This window comes from Bombus huntii, chromosome 6 (assembly GCF_024542735.1).
Source record: "Bombus huntii isolate Logan2020A chromosome 6, iyBomHunt1.1, whole genome shotgun sequence".
Taxonomy (NCBI): Eukaryota; Metazoa; Arthropoda; class Insecta; order Hymenoptera; family Apidae; genus Bombus; species Bombus huntii.
The window spans coordinates 3,972,390-3,992,442 of NC_066243.1; the positions used below are offsets into that span (position 1 = coordinate 3,972,390).

The 20,053-nt window shown below is 33.2% G+C and overlaps 1 protein-coding gene and 1 long non-coding RNA gene across 7 annotated transcripts in view; both read right to left on the bottom strand.

The window, feature by feature from the left end:
• Positions 1-20,053, bottom strand: part of LOC126866591 (uncharacterized) — a 210,347-nt gene that overhangs the window by 142,371 nt on the left and 47,923 nt on the right. The gene's annotated exons all lie outside the window — the stretch shown is intronic.
• LOC126866602 (uncharacterized) lies at positions 4,191-5,731 on the bottom strand. 2 transcript variants are annotated; one of them, XR_007689951.1, is made up of 2 exons: positions 4,571-5,731; positions 4,191-4,427 (listed from the first exon to the last, which is right to left on the bottom strand). It is a non-coding gene; the product is annotated as an uncharacterized LOC126866602 (long non-coding RNA). The 2 variants fall into 2 exon arrangements; XR_007689952.1 differs by having other exon boundaries at positions 4,191-4,498.

Here is a 20,053-nt window from a genome sequence, read left to right on the forward strand (position 1 = left end):
ATAATGTAGATCTAATTAAATGCAATAGAAAAGCTCATTTATCATTACAGCAGCTGTTACAATAATATTTAGAACCATATTGCTTGCAGGCCCTTTGCAAAGTTTGCAAATTTTGCAGTTTTTATTGATGCATATGTATATACTTTTACAATTTTGTTTTATGAGCAAACCATATTGTATATTATTTTGATCACTGACAAATATAAATATATATATATTTAATATTATTTATATAAATATAAATATATGTATTCGTCAGTGGTCAAAATAATATACAATATGGTTTGTTCATAAAACAAAATTGTAAAAGTACAAAAATATTATTCAAGTTTTTAGCGAATAAATTATCAAAATTCTACGATGAATATCGACAACGGACCAGTAATTACGTTCTTATCTAACGTTAATATCTTATGCAAAATAACGTTTACCGATGTCATTTTCGAAATGCACACACGCAAAGCATATTTCCCGAGAGATTTATCTGAATTTTATCGGAATTTTAAAAATTAGAACCATTAAGCAAATTCAATTTTCGCAAAACTTCGGAGTAAAATTAACGAGCGAAATATATATTTTAAAAGAATACATTTAGAAGGAATTTCTGTGATCCTGCCAATTATTACATCGCTTGTGAAAATTTATCGTAAATGCCATTGATCATCCATTCAGATTCTCTTCTTTTTATTGATATTTCATTAAAACTTGCCTTTTGTTTTACACAGATGAAATAACAAATACTTTATATACTACGGTATAAAAAAGCATACCCATTTTCTGGACCATTTTGTATATAATGTTTATTAACAAAATATATATTTTAAAAGAATACATTTAGAAGGAATTTCTGCGATCCTGCCAATTATTACATCGCTTGTGAAAATTTATCGTAAATGCCATTTATCATCCATTCAGATTCTCTTCTTTTTACTGATATTTCATTAAAATTTGCCTATTGTTTTATACAGATGAAATAACAAATACTCTATATAATACTTTATATACTTCGGTATAAAAAACATACACATTTTCTGGACCATTTTATATACAATGTTTATTAAATTACATAATTATGCATTCAGTTATTCCAAATTAACAAGATATCAAAAATATACTAATTAAATATTCTTTACAAGACGGTGGTTTCTTCAAATAATATTTCAATAATGATAACAGTGTCAAAACTGTACTCTTTGTTTAAAATTGACTACTTATTTTCGAACATATGCTTCTTAAATTTATTGTTATTATTAATTACTTGTTCCTTCATTACTTGTACATTTTACAACTATTCTTTGGTAAAAATATAATTATACACAGAATACAATTGGATAGAAATTATAGTATATGAAATATACAAAGCAACAAATATGAACTAGAGCAGACTACAGATTCGAAAGATTTCAATTCTTATGAAATTCTCAGAAGAAAGAGGAGAAACGGAACGAATAAATTTTAATAGATTAATTAAATCAAACGAATCGCATTGTTTCCCACGTTATTAAGCAAAGCATAAAACAGGTATCCATTGTTAATGTTTCCCTTACCAGTATTTATGTTTCATGATCCAGAAAGATTAACAGCAGATGTTGAAACATTCGAAAGTGCACGGAAATAAATCACTTTCACGTAAAAATACCAAACTAATCTCTACAAATGTACACTTTTCTTCCCAAGGCAGCGCGTTAATCGCCATTCTTGTAGCAAACTCAGATGGATATGCGATCTTGAGAAAACCTCATTAATCAAATTGTGCTATAAGCATTTCATAAAAACTTGTGCTCAATACACAATATACGTACGTGTTATAATATCTGTTTTTTTATCTTCTTCGATAACAAGGAGATCCTCGAACCAAAACTCACGAAACGTTCGCGAGCTACGAAAACTACCGACTACAATACAAAATTAATTGATTGGCTTAAAAGATATTTTAACTAAAGGCGAGGAAAAATATATGTAACAAGATATTCTTATACGTTCGTTTCTTTCGTCTTTCATACGACAAATTATCGATATTTTTTTCTAGAGAAAAAGAGAATGCATCGGCTGGTTTATGGAAAAATTTGCAGCTACATTTAAAAATATAGAACTATCCTTAAAACCTTCGAAAACTATTTTTGCTATTTCCCAAGTGCACACGCATGATATGTCACGCACTGTTCCAAACCATTTACATTTTTCCTAATGAAATTAAGGATCTTGGTGTAAAAGCTGAGCAACAGCGGGTTTTAAAAATGGTGCGAAAAATTGAATAAGACTGAATTAAATACGACTCGTTTAAGCAATTAATATTTTGGCCTTAGAAAGGCATTAGTACGGCAAATGATACAAGAAATGATACTCTTACATTTTTGAAAAATACGCCTATCTCCTCCGCTGTTTTAAAATGTCGGGTATTTGAAATGTAATATTTTTTCACATCTTTATTTTTGCCCCACTTTCTTTCCTGCTCCACAAACAGTTCCTTAGATAAACCACTGGTCGTCTCTCGTTGGCACATGTTTACTTCCCGATGACCGATACGATTACTGTTCGTCCGAAAACATTTCGAATCGACAGGAAGAAAGACACGCAATTAACAGAACAGTTTACCAAACATTCGAAGCACGTTGGCTGACAGATTAACATTAGCGCCACCATTGCGATATTTTAGAACAAAAGCTGGTCAAGTCCTGGACATGGTCGGTTCTTCTTTCCAAAGATCATATTGGGTAAGTCGAGAAATTGTTATGAACGTATTAAACTTGTCTGATTTTTGCATAGATCGCTCGGCAATGTATAAAACTACACAAAGCTTGAACAAGTACGATTTTCTTAAAAAGTGGACTTGCCCGACCCTTCTACTTCAATTCTTCTCTAACTTGTAATACTTCAGAGCTGTGATACTCTGACGCACTTTAAATCTACGAGTCATAACACAGTCAATGATAAATCGTATTACTGTCGCAAATAATAAATTTATATAAAGAAAATACGTAGATATTAATATATCGTTTATATTCGATCGATTGATATATTGTTCTATCGATATGATATGATACCGATATATTTCTATACTTGAAATTACATTTCTCACTCGTTAGAAATATCTTGCATCATCGTTCAATTACGTCAGCTCTCAAAGATTAGCAATCGATCTAAATATTTTATTCGCGCGGGATAACAGAGGAGAATTTGAAACGTAGAAACATTCACATAACCACGAACGATCGTGAGAATTTCGGATACGTTACGTAATACTGCGATACAGCTGAGAGATCATCAATGGAGGCACACGATTTTCTCCGCGTTAGCGACGCTTTCGTTTCCAAAGGAATCTCGCACGAGTGAAAGAAAGGTAGAAACAAAAGTTTGAATCGTCGCGCGTACCAATGAACGAGGATCTGCGTTAGATAAATTGCGATCGGCGTGACCTCATTCTAAAGATCTCGATGAGATAACCCGTGTATCCTCGACTCTTGGCTCGCTCTTTGCCCCATTTACCGGGTGTGTAGGTCATCAGGGACGAAGAGGAACGACGAAGATAACAATTGATGCAACAAGAACGAGTACCACTTATTCTCGGTGTCGCCGCTATAAATAAGATTCGACAGTGATGACTTAATTTGTCGAAATTATGGCCGTGCTTAGCCGAATCGCCGCTGTTTCTACGCGAAATATTATAAATACATGAAGCGGATGAAGGGATATAAAACACTTTAGATACGCTACAGAAACGTATTTAACGAATGGATCTTCGTAAACCAGATTATCTGATACTTCAGTGAAAAGGCAAGTATCCATTGAATGCTGAGTTTAAATGCGTTAGGAATAATTTTGTAAGGTCAAGGTTCACCATAAGGCAAATTATTGAATGCTAAAGTAGCGACGAATGCTTCTCGACAACCACTTTTCGAGAAGTTTGCATATTTATACCACTGATATATATAAAATGTAATAGAATTTTTGTTGTATATAAAATGTAAAATTATAAAAAATAATTGTTAGTCATTGTTAGTTGTAACTGACATCTGTTCGGGGTCTTATATAATTTTTTTAACACGTTGGTCGCCGCGTCACCCATATCTATGTGACGGGTGTACTTCCGTGGGGGTCCCGTCACCCAAGTATGGATGACGCTCTTCTTGTTCCAGTTAATTAAATATAGGATATTATATATAGGATATACAACACAAAAATATTAAAAATATATTATACCATACTTTTTATTAATTTATATTCTAGATAAAATATTACATTATGCTGTATCGCATGGTAATTGTTAAAACATTCGAAACACACTTGGGGTGATTTTGGGAACTTCGAACAATAGTTGTAGACTTCGTCATCGTCTGTTCACTGAACATTTTGAGGATAAAAAAATCACTTATGTACGTCTCACAAGTATGCTTATCTGCGTATCGGTACTTTTGCCTAAAACATCACTACAAAAATTCACCGTTTATTGTGAATACCAAAATGTATTTAAAAATTGTATCTTGGGTTTAACAAACATCTTAAAAAAAAAAAAAAAACAAGTATGCTTATCGACTAAATGAAAGATCTGAGATCCCTCGGAATAGTCTACCTGGAAAACTTATCGCTTTCTCCATTTCAGAACTAAATAATCTTTTCTTTACAATGAATCGAAGGCGATAAACAATGAATTCCCGCTGGTCGCTCTATTTACGTCCTACGTACCGACGGTCGAATTGGACCCCGCAGGAAACTTAACCGAATCACGCTGGACGACCAATGTGTTAATAATATGACTGACGATAATAATGTTTTGTGAACTTCTATTGGCTCGGTAAACGTTCTGCGACCTGTGAGACAGCGCCCGGCTATCACGCAGCGGAGTCGTGAAGCTTGTGACATGACGCACGCCGAAAAGAGAAAGACATTGCTTGGAAGAGAAGGTCGTGTCTTGTAGCTATATCGTGGCAGCGATTATAAACAAAACACGATCGAAGCGAAGAAGGTCTCTCGTGCGAATATCCGCAAATTGTCTACTGTTTGTATTTTTGGTTGCTTTTGGCTCGACCCTCTAACGCTCATGTCGCGAGTGATTCATACTTTAGAATCTTTCTTTAAAGTCAAACATCTAAACCTTACTCGTGAAACGCTCTTTAAAATAATGAAAATGCATCAAAATCCATCCAGTTTCTCACGAAGCTGGAGAAACTTAAAAGAAGGTTCTGAAGATTAATTCGAACAAACGCCAGAATAATGTATAAATAGATATATATGTAGATAGATTAAATAAAGAAAGCGAATTTTAAATGAACTTGAATATCCACGCGCGAGTTATTCTATAGTTATGTTTAAATTACGTCAAGGAAACTAATTATACTATTTAAAGTCGAACTGAGATAGAAATAATATTAAACTTTTGATCACAATGTAACACAATTGTTTGACTACGTAGATAAAGTATAACTAAGATTAAAAGAAAAAGAGGTAGTTATATAATTAAAGAAGAATATAACAATCGATTCTACTAGGCTGTCCCAAAAGTTTCTTTCATTTTATAAAGAAATAATAGATGCACAACATTTTATTGAATTTTACTTTTATTGCACATTATTATTATATTGAATTATGTATGATACATTTTGTAGTAATGGAACAAAATGAATGGATCATACAATATAAAACAAAAAGAAAAAATACACATTTTACTGAATTTTATTTTTATTACACATTATTATTTTATTAACTTATGTATGATCCATTTTGTAGTAATGGAACAAAATCAGTGGATAATACATACTTCAATAAAATAGTAATATGCAATAAGAATATAATTCAATAAAATAATAATATGCAATAGGAATACAATTCAATAAAATGTTATGCATTTTTTGTTTTATATTATTTTATTGGATTACATATGATCCATTTTGTAGTAATGGAACAAAATGAATGGATCATACAATATAAAACAAAAAGAAAAAATACACATTTTACTGAATTTTATTTTTATTACACATTATTATTTTATTAACTTATGTATGATCCATTTTGTAGTAATGGAACAAAATCAATGGATAATACATACTTCAATAAAATAGTAATATGGTCAATAAGAATACAATTCAATAAAATAATAATATGCAATAGGAATACAATTCAATAAAATGTTATGCATTTTTTGTTTTATATTATTTTATTGGATTACATATGATCCATTTTGTAGTAATGGAACAAAATGAATGGATCATACAATATAAAACAAAAAGAAAAAATGCACATTTTACTGAATTTTATTTTTATTACACATTATTATTTTATTAACTAATGTATGATCCATTTTGTAGTAAAGGAACAAAATCAATGGATAATACATACTTCAATAAAATAGTAATATGCAATAAGAATACAATTCAATAAAATAATAATATGCAATAGGAATACAATTCAATAAAATGTTATGCATTTTTTGTTTTATATTATTTTATTGGATTACATATGATCCATTTTGTAGTAATAGAACAAAATGAATGGATAATACATAATTCAATAAAATAATAATGTGCTCCAAAAAAATAAATTCAATAAAATGTAGTGCATTTTTTGTTTTATATTATTTTATTGAATTACATATGATCCATTTTGTAGTAATAGAACAAAATGAATGGATCATACATAATTCAATAAAATAATAATGTGCTCCAAAAAAATAAATTCAATAAAATGTAGTGCATTTTTTGTTTTATATTATTTTATTGAATTACATATGATCCATTCTGTTCTATTACTACAAAATAGATCATACATAATTCAATAAAATAATATAAATAAAAAAATGTTGTGCATCTATTATTTCCTTATAAAACGAAAGAAACTTTTGGGACGACCCAATAAGAAAGATATAAAATAAATAAAATCGTAATCGTAATAATACGTAAATCTTTCTATAATGATTATTTGTATATGTAAACGTAATATCAACCTTACTATTTGTTTTACATTCTACCGATCTATCCAAAATATCTATCTGGTGTCTCCATACGAATTTCAATGTCGAGGAAATATACTATACATTATACATTATGCGAACATTGTAAATTTATGGCACGCGTGTTACAATGCCATTTTCAGTGTTTGAGCTGCTTTAAATCATACGAATCGTAGGTGTAATTTCCTTGTTATTCTATTCGACTTCTGAACGGAAGGAAAAAGAATATAACGTTATACGTTGATCGCGTACAAATCACGTCGTTAATAACATAACTAAGCAAACTTCCACCTGATATGATTACGTAATGGACAAGACACTATCGTAGATAACATATGCAAAGATAATATACAACAAGAAAACGTACATTACTGCAACGTTTCGAAATTTCTGTTGATAATCATCTTTGACGTGTAATTATATTTTAAATAACTTTGTATCATGCTATTTGTATCTCTCGGAAATCATTTGATTATAATAATATCATTAGACAAATATATACATTGGTGACCACATAAATGGGGAAAGTCCTTGCTCAATTAAAAAAGTCCTGCAAAAATTAAAAAATGCTTTTTATCGTGTAACGTCACATGCCAATGAGAACACAGTGACGTAGAAGTTAAGAGCAATCTCCATTTGTAAATAATAATTAATACTGTTAAAAGTTGATACCACCGGTAAGTCTAACATCGCCTCTGTATAAAACAACGTGAATTTTTCTATAATTTTATAACAATTCTTACTCGTGACAGTAGAAAATATACTTCTATAATAAAAATAAAAAGAACATCTCGAAGAGAGTACATTTTCTGGTTTCGTACAAGTCATCAGGGACAAATAGGAATGGAACTTACGGTGCTTCCAAATTTAAATGAATGGCACATTCAGTTTTCTCTACGACTAAACGGTGACTTTTTCTGATGAACTTTGTCTACATTAGCGCAAAATTTTAGTAGAAAATTTTGTGATGCGGTTCATGATTATCGTACTCTTAAGGGCATCATAATAATCAGAAATTGTGGAAATAATTTTAAATCAGAGAAGTTTCTTTCTCCGTTAAAAAATTTTACTTTTGGCACTTACAGTGCTGTCTACAAAGAGTCTTTGTTATTCAGCTTATGCAATTTAGCAAGTTGATTATTGCTATAAGTAAAAGTTCAAAAGTCAGTCTGTAATTATAACGTTTATATCACAAAGTACAAACAAAGTATATTTAAATCTATTAAATATATTATATGCGATCGAATAGCAGGTAGAAAAGAAAAGAAATTAGATTTTTCACAACGCAGTTAATTGAATTTAAAAGTAAGTGCATCATGCACACACATACTTGTATATACCCTGGCTACTATACCATGTCTCTGAACTTATTTCCTTGAAGGTTAATAAGGATAATAATACGGCTTATTTTCTTGACAAAGAAAAACTGCGTCTTACATTGAACTCGTGATTCATAAAAATTGCCTTAAGCAATCACATTTCCTATTAACCGAATGATGGTGTTTCTCATAACGTAACTATTTTCTTGACAACGTTGACACGTGTTTTACCAGAGAATAGATCAAAAGAGATCGAGCGCTTTGTCCACGAAAAGAACAAAACGCTGAACTGACACGTGACGGTTCAAGAGACGGCTAATGTAACTTTCTAGCTCGATTCTTTGTCTTTGAATGAAACGCGAAGTTTCGTCAGCGAGCTCTTTCATATATAATAGAAAATTACAAGCGAATGGTGATCATCTATTCGCAAAACTATATAATGATTTCATTGTATGAAATAACAATAAAGTAAAACATTAATTTATATTTAATTGTCCAACAATTTACTGCAATTCACATCCATATTATGACAATCTATTCTCCAATATCAAAACACAACAACCTTTCTCTATTTACAAGCAACGCGAGTTTGTATACAGAACAGACACATTTAAACGTTATACGATACATGAAATCGAAAATGCCACTGTGTTTTGTAGCATTTCGAACAGTTCATTTATAACTTTCACCTCTTCTTTCTCGTCGTGGCTCTTCATAAACTGTGTTACATATAACAAAATCTAATTTCCTATTCTTCGAAAAATGGTGAAGAAAAATTACAAACGAAAATTGTCTTCTTTCGAAGTTTCCAAGAAATGAGATTTTCTCTTAAAACTGTGTTTGTGCCTCTGCAAGAATATAAACTCGATGTAAATAAAATGTCGTTACCTTATCATTCGGTGTTTAATGGATTTTTCTTTATTTTTTATTACTTTGACCCAGGCAACAACCGTAAAGTTTCGTTGCTATGTACGCAACGTTGCGTGTAAATATTTCCTAAAAACATGATTGCATGCGAATGTGTAGCCTTCGACTTGTATGGCGTTATAATGGATTAAAGCGTTCGATCACTCTCATGGTTTTATAACGAGATCGTTTGCCAAACTTGGAGGACGACCCTCCAAATTTTTAAGACTCGTGCTTCGTTACAAAGGCTGCGGGACAATTTGTTCCGACCTCCCGACGCTTCCAGGACTATTAATCGCGTCTCTCGCCTCAAAAAACTGGTTCACTTGTGACTTCCACAAAGCTTCTTAACTTTGGTGGGGTTGAAACGACGAGCAGGAAAGTATCGCGCCCTCGAACAGGCAGATGACTTTAATGACTTCGTGAAAGGGAGTTATCACCGGCGCGACAACCCTCGTTACGTTTTCTTACGCAAAAGGGCGGAAAACTAATTAAGTTGAGTGCAGCTTCTTCGCAAGACTTGTAGCCGGCTAAGAAAATTCGTTGAACTTAGCAGAACAGGGTTACTCGGAGGTCTTCGAACAACGAGCGGAATAATTTCCTCAGTGTTCGTAAACTTCTCGAACGGTTCGAATTAAAGCAACGAATAGCGGAAAGTTCCAGCTATTATCGTTGCCGGCAACTTCGGATGAAATTTATCCCAACTTCTTTCCTTCCTCTCATTTCGCGATACCGTAAAGCAGCGAACAGGATATTTCAATGTTCGAGTTTCGTTCTCGTGTGTATGACACGGGGGAAATTCGATATTTCGAAACGATAAAATCGATACGATATATTTTAAGAAGATACAGCGTCGCTAGAATCGGAAACGTTTCTTGATAAAGCTGCAGCGAAGCCTCGCTAACGCAATTAAGCGAGAAAATGAAGTTTCTTAAGCTGCGCTGCAATAGGAGAATCTGCATTAACCAAGTTTGATTGAAGTATGATTGAGATTGTTGTACAGAGTTTGAATTTCCATGACATTACTTGCGTCGCACTTTTTAAATGCGATTTTTAGACAAAATTCTACGTTCTGGCTGGCTAGAAGCTCTCTTCCAGGTTTCCTTTGAAAATACTGTGGAAAAATGTACAAATCTTCCAATTTGTTGTTTGTAAATCATTTTTATATATTTATCATATTTATGTTCTCATAACATCAATTTGCTAGAAATTATTAAAGCGAAAAGCTTAACCGAGTTCAAAGCGGAATATTCAAGATTCATCCTTGGAATATTCAATCATTAACCGTACAAAATAATTAATTCTCATCTACTTGCTTTTATGAGTCACATTATCTCTGTCGTACTCAATTTTTGGTTAATTAAAATTCCAAGTATAATCGCCTGAAGCGAAATTATCACTTTCGTATTAAAAAGAGCAACGTGAAATTTCCAAAGACCTTCGCAAAACATAATATAGGAAAAATGTTACACTTTAAACAGCAAAGTTAATAAATACAAAAATAGAGCATAAATTTTACAGTTTCATTTACCACCATAGAGACATTTCACCGACGAACCCAATAAAGCAATGAAACGATAAAACGCCGAAAAGATAAACAAAGAAACAAGAAAACTACGACGCCGGTAGATCGACGCGACTGAATCAGCGTATTATAAAATTATTCCGCTTTCGAGGTAGAACCGCATCCGCTGGCGGGTTGTTAGGCAGCCGATTACAAAATTCCCGATTCATCGAACGTATTCATCTCTCGGTCACGCGAGTGGCCGCGAAACAAAGGCAACGACAGGTCGAAAGAATACGCGCGCACTAAAACGAATCTAACAATAAGTAAAATGACCTTGCACAAAGAGTCGGCAGCGTGGCAGGTCGACGACCGGTTAGTACGGCTCGCAAGATGCAATAAGGAACGCCTTTCTACAGCCTTGACTGCAACCTCCATTACGTTGCTGCCAGCTTCGTCGTCACGTGTAGACGTGCGTCGAATGACGTATCACTGTCGCCGTCCGATATCGTCCACGCACGTATCGGTGCAACAGCCGTTATTGCGTGGGTTAGATATTTTTATAATCAAGCAGCAAGCGTCTGCGATTTATCGGAGCGTCGTGAAGCGGACCGATACGCTCGAATACACTTAGCCTCTGCTAATTTCTATGGAGCAGTGTGCACGCTCGCACGTTTGCCGCGTGCGTTAGCCCCCGATTAATAAACACCTGCGGCCCCAACTGATTTACATCGACTTTTTCGCCTGTACCTTGCGTTGCGTGTCTCGCAACGACTTTTTTTGAGATAGTCGCTGCCGCGCAGCGATAGCATCGTACGATAGCCAACGAGTGTTTAGTGATAGTTGAAGCAGTCGACGACCGTTCATAATCAAGTAAAACGCAACAACGCGCAATGTTTTGGAATTAGCAGGCAATTAGCTTTTTTCCTTCGCTTAAACGCGCCGCGCTTTATTTTATTGCCAGCGAACCGTTAGTCGGGCACTCGAACGTCACGCTCACGACCTGTCGCTACATGGTGCGACCGGTACGTACAGATGTTGGACTTTCTCTATCCTGGAAACACGCATTCACCGATTACTTATCCTCTCCACCCTCTGGATATCGAGAAAATGCCAAGTGAGGACATTGCAGTGTCCGTCCTCAGCAACTCGTCTAACTTCAACTCCTTTTCTCCATCATCGGTCCTGCGATAGAACTTACTTTACTTTACTCGACAAGTTATTTATTTTTTAATATTATTATTTAATTTGTACTTTACAATTTGTCCAGCTGGACATTTGGTAAATTTTTCTAACTTAATTGTTAAATAATATGTGGATGGCTACCCCCAGCGGAATACCATCTTCGAGTTTGACTATTTTATTTCATTAGTGAGGTCAGTGGGGTGTTTTCTTCTTAGTCTTCTTTTTATGAGAGTTTTGCTCGCTTCAGCAGCCAGCTGGTATACTCGACAAGTAAACGCGCATTTCTTCTACGGATCCACGCGCCTACTTTGGCTTTTTCCCAACGGTCCTTACGCTTCGAAGAGATAATCGCATTGAGTTTTACTTACACATAATCGAGCGATAATTGACGCGAGCGATCTCTCTACGATAACGATGAATAGATCGCGGATTTTTATGCTTTGATTTATAACGATATTATGATTGATAACGATAAAAACAGAAACCACTTTGAACCTCGTGTTTTAAAAAGATGATCTCTTGTTACGACTTTCAAACAGATTAAATGGAAAAATGTATATCGTAGGTGAATAAAGAGCAAGCGTCCTGCATGAAATTCAATATAGACGCATCTTGCCATGGATTGGCTGACTCTTGCCAAACTCGTTCAATAATATGTCAAATATATCATTCGAAGATATCTTTATTGTTGAGAAGTGTGGATCTTAATTGCCGAAATAAACGTATAGGAACACTTAGATTACACTTAGAATTGATATTAAAATAGTTTCAAATTTATCTAATATGCGATGTACAAGATATTCGTCGATACGAATTTGCACGCGTCTCAGCGCTCTCTTTGTCTCACCATCTTCTTTACTACACTACCAACGGAACAGTTGTATTCTTCTGTTTTACGAGACGCTGTGCACGCACATACCCCTATACACTCATACTCGTATATGTATGTCACTACTACGCGACTAATCTAGTGTAGCACACAAAATTACACATATCTCAGTATTTATATACCGTATAATCGCATTGAGATTGAAGCTAATGCTACAGACAATCTAGACTACAGAAATAAACAAGAATTGTCATTTTCCTGCGATCTTAAATTATAATTAGACTGCGGATTTTCAAACAAATTCCTTTCTTAGGAGAATATAATCGAAGAACTACAACCTCGGTAGAAAACTGTTTTATCTACCAGCTATTACACACAGTGTTGTACTTTGACTATTTTACGTATTTTTTTGTATCACGTGTATCCTGTGCAATTTTGCACTTTAATATTTCCTACAGGTGCATAAAAATCCACGATCGAATTATAATGTGCGATATTTACGAGCCATTCGTGGTATTAGAGCAGCGATTAAGCAGAAAAATAAGAGATGAAAACACCGAAAATGAAATAACAACTGATAATAAGAAAATAAGCATTCAGTGTGACGAGTTTGCTATTATCTCATTCCTCGGCTTTTTCGACGAGGCGCTCAAGAGTGGAACCTAACAGTCGCCTAACAGTCGAAAATTACTATCGTCATGCGATCCGTGAAACGCACAATGATGTACCATAACCTCGAAACGCATTACCGCCAAATAACCTCAGGCGAACCTTTTTCTTTCGCTTACAAAAGAACCATGAAACCCATCTGTACGTCCCTTTCACCGAGGCTTTACAAACATTTAAAGAAAGGAGAAAGTATCGAAGTTAAAAACAGAAAATATTCGTAGTAATTAATAATTTGAAGAAAACGCGCCGTGGACGAAAATATCGACTGGGATAAGTCTTTCTCCATTCCCATAACTGCTGTATGATTAGGTTTAAAATTCTATTAGAATTTGAAATAAAAGAAATGTAGCTTTTGTTATAGACACGAGTGCGGTTACGTCACAGTAACTGATGACTTGATTACGTGAAAATTTGCATCAAATAACGAGCAAATCACTACATTCCGAAGTGATTACTATATTGTAGTGAGCTCAAATATCGTATTACGAAGCAATAGTCCCTTCCATCATTAAGTAAATATACAAATGATGTAATGTAATACGTAATTGTAATATGTAATTTTAAAAGTTACAAAAACGAAATTTATTTACCTACTTGAACTGCTTGAAAAAACATCTTAAAATTAAATAAATTATTAAACAATTTTTATTCGTTGTAATTGTGTAGATGATCTAAGAACAATACTCCGCGATCAGAGGCAAAACCTAATTGCCAAGTGACGATTCTTCCCATCCCTAAGCAAATATACAGGGTGGTTGGTAACTGGCGGTACAAGCGGAAAGGGGGTGATTCTACGCGAAAAAAGAAGTCGAAAATATAGAATAACAATTTTTCGTTCGAGGCTTTGTTTTCGAGAAAATCGACTTTGAATTTTCGCTCGATGCGCGTACACCTTATCACGTCTCGTTATAACGGGTCTCACTGTAGATTTTTAAAAAAATTTAAAAAAAGAAAAAAATTTAAAAAAAAATGTTTATTCTATATTTGCGACTTCTTTTTTTGCGTAGAATCACGCCCTTTCCGCTTGTGCCACCAACCACCCTGTATAAACAACGTAACACGATACGATAAAATCTACTTAGAAGTTACAAAAACGAAATTTATTTACCTACTTTAACTACGTGAAAGAACACCTTTTTATTCATGGTAACTTGTCTCTCGTCATTCTCGACGTATTACATAAACATAAATACGTCGATGACCTAAGAACAATAATTCCTCTATATATTCTACAGTGTTCGAGTTTAACGATCGATTTCAAAGTGAATTAAGAAGCCTACGATCCAAGGCGAAACCATTGATCTGTCCAACGTCAATGACCCTTTTGAATTCGGCCAGCATCGTCGAAACGTCATCCTGCCTTGGCTATTTAGCGACGAAACGAAGTGCCTGTCCACACGCGAACGAATGACGTGGACGGATGTCGAACTGAATTGGCGCAATGACCATAACCAGGGTCTAATGCGGCAATAGATGTGCGACCTTTTCCTTGCCGTTTAAAAGAATGGAACGGAGTGGAACGAAACACGACAGTGGTTCGTTGCACACGAAAGAACTTACTGCTGTTGCTGTTGCTATTGCTATCCTTCCCCCATCAAGCGATTCCAGCCATGACACAAGCGTGAAACGCGTGACGAAAGACATTGCAGAATTCAGGAAACGTCATTTAAACGTGGAAAAAGTCACAGGTTCGCAAGCTACTTACAATCGGAATTGGGTATTATTCGAATTCGAATTCGAATGTGAAATAATTACCTGAATGAATCTATATTGGTGGAATATTTTATTTCGTGGAATAATTATTTGTTTCCCGTAACAAACTTTCTATATTTACTCGAATAACGATTGCAGAATTTTTTGAATAATAATACGAATCATTTTTTGTTCGCGCTTAACTTTGTACAAGTATATACAGACACCGGGTACAATTCTTAGTATTATTTTACCCAAGAAATAATTTACAAAGAACGATAAACTTTCTAATCTGGCATTTGAAAAAAGTTAATTATGAATATTGTTACAATGTTACAATAACTTGACGATGTAGCTTGAAAATATATCACGTTCAATATCATGTTCATTCTTGACGCGACACGTAAATATCTACATGTAATATATAAATTTACCGAATGTCCAGCTGGACAAATTGTATAGTACAAATTAAATAATAAAAAAAATGTAATATATAATTCTATGCGAATAGATTCTCGTCGGAATAAATTGTTCGATTAAATTTTTATTCCAATATTGTTACAATATTACAATGTTACAATAACTTGATAATGTAGCTTGAAAATATATCACGTTCAATACCATGTTCATTCTTCACGCGACACGTAAATATCTACATGATATATAATTATCATAATTCTATGCGAATAGATTCTCATCGAAATAAATCGTTCGATTAAATTCTTATTCCTAAATTAAAATAAATAAATGCCTGCACGAATAATTCCTTATACGAAAAAATGTTTACTCGGATAAATGCTTGTTCGATTGGATATTCGTTCGTCAGTGGGAAATAAAATTTCGTTCTTTATTTTTACTCGTTATCTGGCGTTCGAATAAAATTTTGCCCAACACTGATTACAATAGCCGTTTCTCTTCGTCGCAAACAAAACAAAACAAATCGAAGAATTCGCTGGTAAGTGTAACTGGCTGAACGCGATTAATATTCTCGAATTGAATGAATTGAATGTAAATGGATTGGAATGAGCGTAAATATAAAAAATACGCGTTTCTTTTCCTCGCGAACAAAATAAAGCGGAGAATTCGCTGGAAAGTGTAAGTAACTGAACGATTAATGTTTTCGAAATGAATGAATTGAATGTAAATGGACTAGAATGAATGTAAATATACTTCCAAGAACACAGAAACGAAAGTGTATGCTTTATTTATATTGCAGTCGATTGGCTTCAGTGGAAAGTTTTGCAATTTTATCGCACCGAGCACTGCTGTATTATATTTACGGAATTGATGTACTAAAATTAGGCTGCGAATGTTTATGCAGATTCAATTTTTTATGAAACCTGTTGAAAATGTGAGACAGAGATTTGTTTCACCAATTAAACGCTACGACGCGTACTATATTGGGTATTTTACATATTTTTACACATTAATATGCATTTCGGCACATTTCAATTTTCTGCGAATTCAAGTCCAATTATCATGTTTCACATTCGTTCGTCACAGAAACTTTGTTACTTGCAAGTGAAATAATCTTGATCAAACGTTGTTGACATCTTCATGTGCCTTTGAACTCTGAACTTTTCCCAGTTAAATGACTCTACAATCCAGATGCCGTTAAATCAATCGAATATGCGGTATATTCCATAGGTTCGCAATTTAATCCTTTAACATTTCTCTAATTACGAGTAACAAAATTCACGTATGCTCTAGCGGTGTTTCAAATGAGAATGAATTCTTTTCATTAGCGAGATAGATGGTTTTTCAAAACAAGTTCGTGATCGTAGTAGCTAACGAAACACTGGATAAGATTATAAAAACAAAAGGATAACTAACTATCAGATTGTCTAAAAAGTTTCTTTCGTTTTATGAGGAAATAATAGATGCACAACGTTTTTTGTTTTATATTATTTTGTCGAATTTGTACGATTCATTTTTTTCTGTCGAGATAAACAACGCGACATTTCACAGACTTGGTTTCACGTTTGTACGAACGTGCATTGTTGTAAAAAACACGTTTGCGAAAGAAAGGCACTTTCCGGACGACCTAATACTAACGAACTGTCTAGTTGGAACGATGTTGCAGTAAAATCTAAAAACTTCCCTTTCAATCCAATATAAAAAGCAGGCAAACACGGTAGAAATAATTGATTTAAGTAGTTTAAATATTCGAAAGTTGAGGTGAAGCTCATTGTCGATTGTTCTAAAATAGAGTAAAACATTCGCAACACTAATGACTTCTCTGTGGATATAGCATGGCCTGAGAAGAAGCGAGTGTTATAAACAGAGATTAATTATAAATTATTAGATCATAAAGATAAATATTAACAACTTTATATAGTTTAAAGTAAATATTTATCGCTGACGTACCATGCATATTTAGAACACAGAGATTAATTATAAATTATTAGATTATAAAGACAAATATTAACAACTCTATATAATGTAAAGTAAATATTTACCACTAACGTACCATGCATGTTTAGAACTTGCCTTGTTGGTCAATTTAAAATAATATAAATACAAGCTCTATATATTTATACAGATATATATATTATATAGATATATAGCGTTATAAGAAATGCAGTTTATTTGGTCGTTAGCTTCTTTTGTTCTTAAATATTTTGTTCTTTTAATAACGAATAGAGTTAGTAAATCGGGCAAATAAAGCTTCAAAACAGCTTGATTTTTCTACCAGGATATTCCTTTTCCCTTCGTTTACCTTACTGAAAAATTATATTTTATGATATGGAAATAAGATAGACGATATTACTGTTTTAAATGTACAGTACAAAGGCACATACGTAATGGATTATTATATATTTGAAGAACAAAAAATATTTGTACGCGAGAAATATCAACGGAATAGGAATGAAATAATATTTACACAGAACAAATTTCGATGTTTTTAAACGTTGGAAGATCGTGCATGTACCCCGTTGCTTGATTCCTATCTTTTTTACTTTTTTATTTGAAACTTGGAAATGTGTTCCGCATAATATAATGGAGATGTTTGCTTGCACGGAACATTGCGAACAAGTTTGTTTTGGATAAACAATGCGCAATCAACGTTCAAGTTAATATTTATTATTATTATTATTATTAATTGCAACAACGATTCTCACAACAGGCGTATGTAATGAAGGAAGCTTAGTTCCTACTTTCTTTTTAGGAATTTCGAAATGTCGTCGTACGATGTAATGAAAAGTTTCGATATATAAAGCGAATTCAATATAACACGGATTCCAATTCATCACGGTGATTTTACATTTACATCATCGATGAATAAGATACAAACTTTTCGTAAAAATAATTTCCTAAAAAATAAAGAGAGTAGACTATTACATTGTTCTTCGTAAATAACAGACGAGATGATCTACCTATCATGAAACATAATTTCTGCACCGATACAACTGCTTCATCCTAGTTAATATTTATTAGAATAAAACTGAAGTTTCAAACATATACGTTTTAATAATTGTATAATTTATTTGAAATAATTTGGGAAAATTAATTTTATTAAACACCTAAAAATCCCAAGTGTTCATGAAACAGAAGAGGAAGCGTTAAACAAGGAAAGATGTTCACGCGTATAATCAATCGAACGACTACAAAAACAAAGAACGAGTTCCGAGCAACGCTCAGAATGAATGTTTCATACTCTCTTCTCTCGTTTAGATGTCGTTGTTCGAGTAACAGCATGTCGAGGATAATAAGGTCATAGCAATCTACCCCAACGCGTCCTTGCCTCTGCGCTTCCATCAGCGCAATAACGTCACATTTTTCTAGTTCACTGACCAACCTATCCACTCAAATCGGTCATATTACCGCGTATTATGGATGAAGAATTTACACGAAACTTTTCATCTCGTCACCTGCATACAAAGTTTCAACTGCGTGCGAAACTTTTTCAATTTCACTTGTACATAACTTTGTAACTGCAGCGAGAATAACAAATTTAATTGTTACCCGTAACTTATCAAATTTTCGTGAAGAGCTAGTTCTTTCTTTCTAAATTCGTTAAACTATCGATATTAGTGGGTATTATTATAATATATTATCTTCTGACAGTAAATAGGTGAAACGTTTTATTATGCATTTTATTTATTGTTATTATTTATTGCCATATTATAACACCAATTTTACTAGGCCCGGTCAATAACCGGTTTCGAAATTTAATTTAAGATTCTACGTTCCTTGTTGTTTCTTTTGTTCGTTTAACTTTATGTAAATTCTTATATTAACAAAAATTGAGAAATTGTTTGAGCAGATGATATTATGAAAAATTGAGAAATTGTTTTCGCAGATAATATAAGAATTTACATAAAGCTAGACGTACAAAAGAAATAACAAGGAATGTAGAATTTTAAATTAAATTTCGAAACCGGTCACTTGGCCAGGCCTGGTAAGATTAGTGTTATAACAGTATGGTAATAAATGATAACAATAAATAAAGTGTAATAGGTAACTAATAAATAAACGTTTCACCTACTCACTGTCAGAAGATGTACTTTGCTTTGGATATCTACATATGTACCTTTACTTCTCTAAGTCCATAAAAACACAAATTTCCTCAGTTTAATAGAAATGTATCAGTGTAGGCTCCTTTCAGATTCTATACTTTACTAACACAGCAATAAAATCTGTATTAGTCTCGTTGGAATGAGTTAAAAATGTTTGAAAGTGATACAAAATGGTACAATATGAAAATAATATTTATTATCAATATTAACAAAGAAACTTCAAAAAAGCGTGATTCATTAAAAAATTATATACAATGAAATAACGTTATTATTATATTGCTATATTGGTACTTCGAAATTATATTTCGATTGTATTTTATCGTTGTTGTTTAAAAAAAAAAAAAAGACACGCTTTATCAGCACTTAGATACGTCTCCTTTCAACAGATAACGTCTCCTTTAATCCCGATTTCAACCTGAATTTATGTGCGTCAGAAATTTTTTCACGGTCTACAATGCCATTGAGATTCCTGACGCGTAGCAACAG